Here is an 11781-nt window from a genome sequence, read left to right as displayed (position 1 = left end):
TATGTGTTTTATTTCATGAAATTTTAAAAAAGCAACTTTTTGTAGAAGAGTCTATATTTGTGAACACTTCATTATAAAATGCTTCGCCAAAGACTGGATTTCAATTTAAACCTAGTAAAATCGATATGAAACATAATGAACACTGTTTTCCTGAACAGAAACATGTTAATTGACGTCATGGGTTCTCATATGACGCGACGGTAGTGGCCCAGGTAATATCCCATGTCCTGTATCCGATTGAGACACAGACCGATCTGGATTACTGTCACCATGGTATACATGATGTTCTGTCGTTTCGTCGTTCAATCTTTAGGGACTGAGTCAACCCGGAATAGTGGTCCAAAGTAACGCGAGGGACCTTATTACTTGCGTCGAGTTGGATGGGCGTATCGGCAGGGCGATTCGGTGACGGAGTGGATAGAATAAGTGACTTACGTGAATGAATAACACTGTAAACACTGAAATCAATTATTGTCGGAGGGTTGTTTAATTCCTCCCAGATTATTTTGTAAAATATATCAAAGTAGCCTTAAATATTTTTAAATCCGACTGAACCAGTATTCCTTTCTATACCGATCACTTTTTGCGACCAGATTTTCACAAGCGGATCCAGTGACCCGGCGCCCCCTCCCTAAAATTCGTTTACTTTTATTTCCAATATAGGAGAATAAAAGTAAAGCATACGCCCAAAATCTCGGGCTAGAAATTGTAAAAACATTATCGGTTGAGCACCGATTTATATGACGTCTTAGCCTTCCTCTGACGTCACAGCTAAGATGTACGCAGGTCCTTAGTTGCATCTCCATATATTCGCCCCTTCTGATGTCACAGCTAAGATGTGCACACGTCTTAAGTTGCATCTCCAAATGCCCCCCCCCCCCTCCTCACGCAGCTGCCAAGATGTGCGTGCGTTCTAAGTTGCATGCCCAAATGACCCCCCCTCCTCACGCCACAACCAAGATGTGTGCAAGTCCTATGTTGCATGCCAAATGTCATCTCCCAATCCTCACGCCACAGCAAAGATGTGCGCACGTCCTTAGTTGCATGCCCAAATGCCCCCCCCCCTCCTTACGCCACAGCCAAGATGTGCGAACGTCCTAAGTTGCATGCCAAAATGCCACCCTCCTCACGCCACAGCCAAGATGTGCGCACGTCCAAAGTTGCATGCCAAAATGCCCCCCTCCTCACACCACAGCCAAGATGTGCGCACGTCCTAAGTTGCATGCCCAAATGTCCCTCCCTCCTCACGCCACAGCCAAGATGTGCGCACGTCCTAAGTTGCATGCCCAAATGTCATCCCCCCATTCTCACGCCAAAGCCAAGATGTGCGCACGTCCTTAGTTGCATCTCCAAATATTCGCCCCCTTCTGACGTCACAGCTAAGATGTGCGCACGTCCAAAGTTGCATGCCAAAATGTCCCCCCCTCCTCACGCCAAAGCCAAGATGTGCGCACGTCCTTAGTTGCATCTCCAAATATTCGCCCCCTTCTGACGTCACAGCTAAGATGTGCGCACGTCCTAAGTTGCATGCCAAAATGCCCCCCTCACGCGCCACAGCCAAGATGTGCGCACGTCATAAGTTGCGTGCCCAAATATCCCCCCACCTGCTCACGCCACAGCAAAGATGCGCGCACGTCCTGAATTGCATGCCCATATGCCCATATGTCCCCACCCTCCTCACGCCACAGCCAAGATATGCGCACGTCCTAAGTTGCATGCCAAAATGCCCCCCCCCCCCTCCTCCCCCCACAGCCAAGATGTGCGCACGTCCTAAGTTGCATGCCCAAATTTCATCCCCCCATACTCACGCCACAGCCAAGATGTTCGCACGTTCTAAGTTGCATGCCCAAATGTCACCACCCCTCCTCACGCCACAGCCATGATGTATGCACGTCCTCAAAATGTTCCGTGGCCTCTCAAAATAGAAATTGGTACTATCCAATAAACGTTTACACCCTATTTGTGGTAATTGAATTAAAGCAACCGATTAAGACAGTGTTCTTTTTCGAATAGATGTTGTATACTATATATGTGTTTTTTTTCAGTGTTAAGTGTCGAGTCCCTTTAACTACGCTATACACCTTTAAATACGCAACCCTAACAATTTTACCATTTCAATTGCGTATGTAAATCAATTAAACCTGGTATTGCGGGATGCATAAATTTGAATGCAGTCATATGCAAAGCACTTATAGACGCGGCAAATAGGATGTACCAATATAAAAGAAATTCGGTGAATTTAAGTATCCTGTCCATAATTGATTTGGATGACAAGTACTTACCATTTCATTTAGTTTAATATAATAAAAATAATATTAATCTAAATACAAATTATGACCTTGATCGACCTTTTTGTTTGACAATTTTAGCTCAACTTTCACAAAAATGTTAACTGGATGGTAAAATATCTTCCAGTAGAATATAGCTCCATGTAGAATTCTGGCTGCTATTCTCCTCTGGCGTATTTTGGCCAACTATTTGCCAAATTTCAAAATGACTTATACAAAGGGTTACTTAGGTGACACTTTATTGAAGTCCTTTAAGCCATGTTGATTTGTTTAAAACTCAGAAGAGGGGCTAGTTTTTACTATTTGATTAGACTGCACATGTACAATTTGTAACAAGGTGCAGTTTTAGTAAAAAGACAACAGTCATTGGGTTTCTCAAGTGAAACCTCCCTTTGAAAAATTTCTCTGAAGTCCCATTTTCCAGCCCTTTTATATTAGGTATGATGTGGTTAAAAGCTGGTTCCACACAGGAGGTCTCAAGTTTACTATATTACTATATTGTAAAATCTTTGAAAATCTTTTCTGAAATTGCAAGGTGAAGACCCTATACATCTGATATTACTTTACAAAGATTGTTCGATTTAAGGTTTAAGTGTTAAAGCTGGGTCGGCCCTTGAAGTCCTAGGTTTGCTATATACTTAAATACTTGTAGTAAAATCATGTAGATTAAAAACTTCGGAAATCTTTATTTAAATCGCAAGGCCATAACCTTTGATATTTGATATGGAGCCTCATGTAGTGGTTAGTAATTACCTTCATTCATAGCACCTAATTAAATAAAAGACTTCCTTAAGAACCATTTTGTTTCTGAACAACCAATGGTTTCCCTAGCAACCAATGACATTCTAAGTATCCACTTCTTCTTTAGCAAACAGCAACCTCTTTAGCAACAAGTGATTTCCTTTCCAACCAATGACTTCATTTTCAACAATTTACAAACAAAGCTTGATCGAAACCTAAGTAATTGGAGGAGTCGAACACAATCATCGGTTCCAAATACACAAACCATGCGCAAAACCTTATGGTCATTATTTTACACATTACGATGATTCTATGTGAGCTTGGGGCTTTTTATATGCACATTACACATACTTAATTATACTTGCAACGAATACAATATACCCTACATGTTGTTTAAACAAACACCGAACTTGCTTCGGTTAAAATTATACACATTTTGTGTTGTTTGAGTAGCAATTAGTTTTCATTGCATTTCTGATTTTTGTCATTTTGTCAAAAAAAGTTGTAGGCCCAGGCCTACATGGCCTTATATGTAGCTTCACCACTGTACGCCATTCAAAACAGTAACATTAGGTCTTTCGGTAAAACGTGTACTCGTCTTAAATAACAAAATTTTAAAATTTTTAATTCAAAAATATTAAACTACGCTACAAAATAATGCCAGATTGAACTACACTGCAGAATAATGCCAGATTGAACTACGCTGCAGGATAACGACAGATTGAACTACGCTGCAGGATAACGACAGATTGAACTACGCTGAAGAATAACGCTTGATTGACCTACGCTGCAGAAAAATGCCAGATTTAACTACATTGCATAATAATGCCAGATTGAACTACGCTGAAGAATAACTCTTGATTGAACTATGCTTCAGAATAATGCAAGATTGAACTAAACTGCAGAATAAAAACAGATTAAACTACGCGCAGTATAACGCCGGATTAAATTACGCTGCAGAATAACGCCAGATTGATCTTCGTAACAGAATAACGCCAGATTGAACTACGCTGCAGAATAACACCAGATTAAACTACGCTACAGAAACATGTCAGATTAGACTACGCTACAGAATAATGCTAGAATAAACTATGTTCATACAATTCATTTCTAAATTTGATTGGCACTCCATGATGGATGAGTCACGCGCTGTGACGCAATATTTTTTATATCTTTTTACACTTCTTATTGAAATATCATAGTATTAATGCATACATGTAGTGTAAAACATATAAAAGAAATATCGTCACAGCAGTTCCATTAACATTTACTTTGCAAATATATAGATTTAGAAGAAAACAATATAACCCGAAAAAGACATTATAATCTAGCACACCGGATAGGCATCTTCAGGGAAATCAGCCGTGTTGAGAAATTTCATCTGATTAAAAAAAAAGTCACACAAAAGTGTATTTCAAGGTATGCTGGAAAAATATATATCATGTGCATGTGTTCGTTCATGAGAGAAATATCCGACTTTCGAGCACGCTGCGTATACGGTAACTCAGTAAGTTTCGTTACCTGGCAACGCTGGTGCCCTCGGGTCGGATTTTTCTATTCGGAACGAAAAAACATATCAGATATTATTTTTGAAGGAACTAGACATTGAATATAAAAACTGCGCGCCATGACGTTAGAAAACGTCCCCAAAACATCACCGTACGTTCTGTGAAATAAACAAAAAAAATTTTTTTCTATGTCATTTTTCACAAAGAACTAGTTTAAGGTATGTAAGAAAATATGTATATATCATATGTGTCTAGTCCGGATAGAAAAATCCGACCCTCGGGCGCACAGCGTAGCCGTCACCTAGCAACGCAGGAGCACTCGACTAGTACCTAACAGGAACCTATCTGGAAGCATGCCGAAGATGTAAATTCCTGTTGAATCCTGGCTTATGTGTTCTGATTGGAACCCAAACGAGACGAGACGTTGAGACTACATTATAATTAATCAAATCGCCCAAACGCAAACGTTTCTGAAGTCAGACCAAAGACAGTTTCATACAATATCACAGCTAGCAGACTAGCGCCCCCCAACCCCACCCACTAATAGCATACAAGTTTACCTTTTACAATATAGGAGAATAAAAGTAATGAAAAAAGTCCAAAATGCACCATATCTGACTAGAAATTGTCAAAACAAAACCTGCCATCACTTTAAACCAAAACAATTTCGTTTCTTGGATAGGAGGGAGCGAAAGTAAACAGGGTACGCCCCTCAGTAAAATTGGCGGTTTAATCTCAACATTCGGAACTACACGGCCATTATCCTTAGAAAACAACCTCGGATGAATACCGGTCCCTCAGTAGAAGTAAATAGAAAAAAAAATGAAATAAAGCTTTTACGTGCATTGTTATTACTTAGCTTAAATTGATTGTCAGTAAAGTGAATTATTGCTTAAATGATTAAAATTCTCAAGAGTCAAGTCATATACCTTATGCTATATTGGTGTTGCTACGCGATCTTTTAAAGAAGTTCATCTGTAAAGAATTCTGACGTTATAAACCGTCTAAATACATCTATGATTGTTTACATAGACGAGATGTTCCGAATGACAAAAGGCTGTTGCATCCATATTTCATGGAACTGACGTTCAATCATATTCTCTAGTTTTTTGTTTGTTTAGCCCCTCTGAATTTAACAATATTCCTCCCAATACTTATATGTAGTTTGTTATAAATACCGCAGCTGTTTTCTTAACTAAATGCCAAATTATATTTATTCATTATTTTGAGCCCACAGTTTATCAAGCAATCATTCTAACAAATGTGTAAAGGAATGGTCATCCTGGACAAAGGGGAGAATGTTTTGACCAGCGACTCCACCTAAATGTGTATTCAGATTTAATGGCCTGTCATAATATGTATGGAATGGCCCACCAAACAACATATCTCCCAGCCTTTGGCTTGGAGACTGCTTCAATTTATTTATCATAACAATCAAGACAATATATGATAAACAGACGACAGTTTGTACATGAGGTTGATGCCCACAGTGGCAGGGAGACGAACAATACCAATGAGGATACATCCTTGCTTGTGGTTGATACTCACAGCTGGTGGGAGAAAGTCAATAGTGGGAACATCACTTCTTGTGGTTGAGGCTCACGGCAGGTGGGAGAAAGTCAATGGGGGAACATCACTTCTTGTGGTTCTTGCTCATAGCAGGTGCAGTATGGAGATGGTCAATGCCAACGATGGCACTTCATTGCTTGTGGTTGATGATCACAGCAGGTGCAGTTTGGAGATGGTCAATGCCAAGGAGGACACATCACAGCTTGTGGTTGATGCTCATAGAAGGTGGGAGACCTTCAATGCCAAGCAGGGCTCATCACTACTTTCAGTTTATGCTAAAATCTGTTTGGAGACAGTCAAAGCCAAGGTGGGACATCACCCCTTGCGGTTGATGCTCATAGCTGGTGGGAGACAGTCAAAGCCAAGCAGTGCACATCACTGTTTGTGGTCGATGCTCAGAGCAGGCAGGAGACAGTCAAAGCCAAGCAGGGCTCATCACTTCTTGTGGTTGATGCTCATAGCGATGGGAGACAGTCTGTATACACATGGTGGTTGATGCTCACAGCAGGATGGAGATGGTCAATGTAAAGGAGAGCACATCACTGCTTGTGGTTGATGCTCATAGCAGGTTGGCGATGGTCAATGCCAAGGAAGGCACATCACTGCTTGTGGTTGATGTTCATAGCAGGTGCAGTAATGAGATGGTCAATGCCAAGGCAGGCACATCACTGCTTGTGGTTGATGCTCATAGCAGGTGCAGTATTGAGATGGTCAATGCCAAGGAAGGCTCATCACTACTTTCGGTTTGTGCTAAAAACCTGTTTGGGACTGTCAAAGCCATGGTGGGACATCACTGCTTGTGGTTGATGCTCACATTATGTTGGGGGAAGTCAATGCCAAGGAGGACACATCTCTGCTTGTGGTTGATGCTCATAGTTGGTGCAGGTGGGAGATGGTCAATGCCAAGCAGGACACATCACTGCTTGGTGTTGATGCTCACAGCAGGTAGGAGAATGTCAATTGCTAAGCAGGGCACTTCACTGCTTGTGGTTGATGCTCACAGCAGATGAGAGATGGTCAATGTCAAGGACAGCAGATCAATTCTGAAAACAAAATAATTTTGAATTTTTGATATCTGATTACAAAATTTATTTGAAACATTTTATCTTACTATTTGTTAAAACAATCTTAGTACAAGTGTAAATAAGTTCTTGTCATCAGATTGTCATTGTTTATGTAATTGAATTTTACTAGCAGAAGTTGGTCTAACATACATTTAAAAGGACTTGTTCATGTTTAATTATTTTTTTAAATGTTAATAAAACACTATTGGTAATCATGATATAACATCATTACAAAGTGAAAAGACAGTTTTATGGTAAACAATATTTTAACAGGGAATTGCTGGAAGCAATGGATGCTCCCCGTATGTCAATGTTCTATAAATAGGCAGATATTGTTATACAATGTAATGGTAGAAAGTGAATTTTTAGTATTATTATACAAAAGTTGGAAAAAAATCATAAAATGATTGATATAATTATGTGCTATCTGAGGATTAGATTTTAAAGTAAATCTCTCTTTTATTTGAAAAAAAGCAGAAATTGTTCACAAATATCAGTAGAAAAGGAACTTTGTCTGAATATGGATAATAGAATAATTTTTCTTGGTACTACACTTTCTGTCAATGCCATTTATTTCTTAACCAAGTTTCATTTGAAACCCACCAGTACATTCCAAGATATGACCTTGATTGTATATAATTCTTGGGTACTACACTTCATCTTTTTTCCATTCATCTACATTCATAGCCTCAGTTCAACCTTTTTATGGAAAATATCAGGTTACAGGGAGGTATTTAAAAGATAACGGAAAAAACACATGCATGGCAAAATTATGGTTCTTATGCATAGCACTTCCTCTTATTGCCTTCTGTCTGCTTTTCAAGTTTTATTTTAATCCCTTTAGTATTTTACCAAGATATGGTCCAGATGAGAACCAATGTTCAACAAAGCATTCTAAAGGATGACTATATCCCCAGCCGTTGTTTTTTTTATAACATTTTGTTTTTCTCGGGATTATGGTTAAGGGGAGATACCCAACAAGAGGAGTGGTAGGATTATGGTACTTGTGCACTGCACTTCCTCTCATGGCCATCTATCTATGTGACAGGTAAAGGGGAGATAACCAACAAAAGAGGAATGGTAGGATTACTGTTCTTGTGCACTGCAATTCCTCATATGGCCATCTATCTATGTGATAGGTAAAGGGGAGATAACCAACAAGAGAAGTGGAAGGATCATGGTTCTTACGCAAAGCACTTCCTCCCAAGGTCATCTATCTATGTGACAGGTAAAGAGGAGATAGCCAACAAAAGAGGAATGGTTCTTGTGCACTGTTCTTCCTCTCATGGCCATCTTCATTTCGTTTGAGTCTGTGTACGTTATGAATGAATAACTGTTTTCTAGTCTTTCAACAGACTATAAAACGAGATATGGAAATTGAAGATGAAACAGGAAAGAAATTAAATCACAAACCAGAGCTGATTACTCAGCGAGGAAGCAAATACACGTATGGGCTTGGAATGAAAAGGCCTTTTGTTGACAATGTTCACAACGAATATTACAAGGTAATACGTGAGGACGGGAAAGTTTGCTGTGGTAATTGTTTTGATATACACATATAAGCTGGGCAGTGCCTTTTCGTTGGAGAAGCACAGGTAGAAAAGAGCTACACTCCAGCGAAATCAAGTAAAACCGCTATATGCTTTCCTGTTTATTATACACATGCTACAGATCCGGTGTACACAACAGACGACGGGTGCTACTGTGCAGGCAACATGATAGTTCCAATAGGAGGAAGTGGACTAGACCGATCGGTTGAAGTACGGATGATTTACGGCGGGACAGATATAGAAGTTGAGGCCATCAGGGAAAGTTCATCGCCTAAAGATTGACTTCCTGGGCTAACGTTAAAAAAATGAAAGCGCTAAAAGCGCTGAGGAACGGTGGCCCCGAGAGAGTAAGCAATTTTTAGCTCTACTGGCCAAAGTCATGTGTACGTAGTATGTGCGTCCGTGCGTCTGTAAACAATTCATTTTAACACGATACAGCCTTCAGTTTTGATTGTATCTTGATGAAACCAGTACAGTTTCTACATATCCATTAGAGCTTGGTTCATTTCGAAAACCAGATCCGCTCATGCATGCCTAGATTATGGGCCTTGATAGTATAAAAAAAATCCTGTTAACAATTGCTCGTGAAAACGATACAGCCTTCAGTTTTGATTGTATCTCGATGAAACTTGTACACTATCTACACATCCATAAGAGCTCGGTTCCTGTCGAAAACCAGCCAGATCCACCCATGCATGCCTAGATTATGGGCCTTGAAATGATTAGATTATGGGCCTTGATAGTATAAAAAAAACATTGTGTAATAAATGCTTGCGAATATGATACAGTCTTCAGTTTTGAGTATTCAAATACCCATAAGGGGTTGGTTCTTTTCGAAAACAGTGATGTTGACCATACAAACCCAGCCAGTAGAGCATAGGCCCTTTTGAGCCTCCTGTTTAAGTAATGACAGGAATTTCAGAAACGAATTGATAGGAACACACAAGGAAGTTGAGAGGTGGGGTTCATATGTTTTACAACAACGTACGAGTTGACAGGCTTCAATTTTATTAGGCAAGAAATAAACATATAGAGCATATATACAGTGTAAGATTAAAGTGGTGTATGTAGAATATTTTTGAACATTTTAGGGTTGGGACGTTTGTTATTTCGAAGTAGTTGAAAGGGAAATATAGACACACGAGTTGATATGAAATGTATGTCCTTGCGTATGTTAATGCAGTAAGTATGCATAATTTGGTCATTTTTAAAACTCATCCAGGCATGTATGCTGAAAGATGTTAATATTGTTCCCAAGGGATAAGTTTCACATTAGCAATGAACATCATGGTAATGTTGAAAAATTGATATGAAAATACCATCTGTATGCAGACAGAACATGGAAACGAACAACTTAGCAAATGAAAATTGTTTTGTACCAACGAGTAGTAAAATGTTTATTTACATATCAGAATGAACGTAAAGTAGTAATACATTCCATAAATGTCTGTGTTGGAAAGATGTATGTGAGCAAACTATGCATGTTTTGATGAGGTTTGCAATCATCTATGTGAGAAATAGCGATAAAAGGCATAGCGCAGACATCAAAATTAACATACACATATTAAAACTGAGAGGCATTTCCTGTCATTGAGTCCTGCCCAGAAAGTCGCCATCTTCTAAATCTAATTGCAGCGGTTGTCCCACATTTACTAATACTAAGAAGTATGCAAAAACTACCTCTAAAAAGCTGTCCACACCTTACTAAAATATTGGTGCTTACTCGGGATTTCCAAAATACTAAACTACATTCATCAAAATACAACTTCGCAGTAGGTCACCTGAGGTCACGAAACTCTGTAACCCACGAAAGTCACGAATGCATTTAAATGAACGAACATCAAAATGCACGTAATCAGAATTAGCAATATGAACTACACAAATTCACATCGTAATGTAAACAAATTAGATAACAGAATAAACACGCAGGTTCATGATTTAGGCCGCTCAATGTAGTTCACGTACATAAGCAACGCACATTGACAGCATGTAAACACAGATATTTGCACAAAAAACAATATACAGTGTAAATAATGAAGCAATTTCATTCACTGTCATGCCACGCACACGTAAAGCCGTTAGTGTTTAACAATCTGATTATAAAATACTTATAATACACATTTAATCCAGCTGATGTCCATGAGACACACTTAGGCAGAGCGCTTACAAAATGGCGACGATCGAAAGTTGAAATGACCATGCTAAATATAGGCGTAGTAATCTGTATAATATACTTTATCGATATACGGTTTCAAAAAAGCATTCACTTCGTTCGTTTGTTTATTGATCAGTGAAATAGTGTTTACATATCATTTCATTTTTAAGGAAATTTTAGAATTGTTTGGAATCGATTAATCAATTATGGTAACTACTTCTTATAACCGACTCACACATGTAACAATACATTTAGTTTTTCGCCGTTTTCGAGCGGTTGCGTATTAATATGTTGTATTCATTTTGTGATTTTATCAGCTGCATTTTCAGGGATATGCAAAATGTACGAGTTTAAATGTACATTACAATGCATCAATTCAGATTATTTGAAGATTAAAGATGTCATGCGTATTCAAGCATTCAATGAGCGCATTATTTCGACCGAATTACCGTATAATCATTTGTAGTAACGATCTGATGTGCCTACTATGAACGTGGCCCTGAAGGGCTGTTCCTGTTCCAAAAATATCAAAACATCAGAATCTTGCTCACTGTTTAAAACCGTATTTAAAGCCATCTCGTGTGATTGTTCTAAGAAAGATCAAAGCAACCTTATAAACAAAATTATTGTATTGTTGCCGTTATCTTGACACTGGATCGTTCAGTACCCTTGGAACTATATTTGGTGTCATTGAACTTACTGAATAAAGATAGGATGAAGTAAATCAGGAAGTATTTGTTTATCACATATTATTATAGATGACTTAGGTTAAATTTAGTAGAACTCACAGGACATTCATGCGTATACATGATTTAGCTTTCTGCAGTTATACGCTGGACAAAGTAGTGTTTAATAAGGAAGGGCAATTACTTGAATAGTTACGAAACAGTGTAATAATTCCTATTC

The sequence above is a fragment of the Mya arenaria genome, chromosome 14, assembly GCF_026914265.1.
Source record: "Mya arenaria isolate MELC-2E11 chromosome 14, ASM2691426v1".
Taxonomy (NCBI): domain Eukaryota; kingdom Metazoa; phylum Mollusca; class Bivalvia; order Myida; family Myidae; genus Mya; species Mya arenaria.
The sequence above is the reverse complement of the archived record's forward strand: the minus strand, read 5'-3'. Positions refer to the sequence as shown.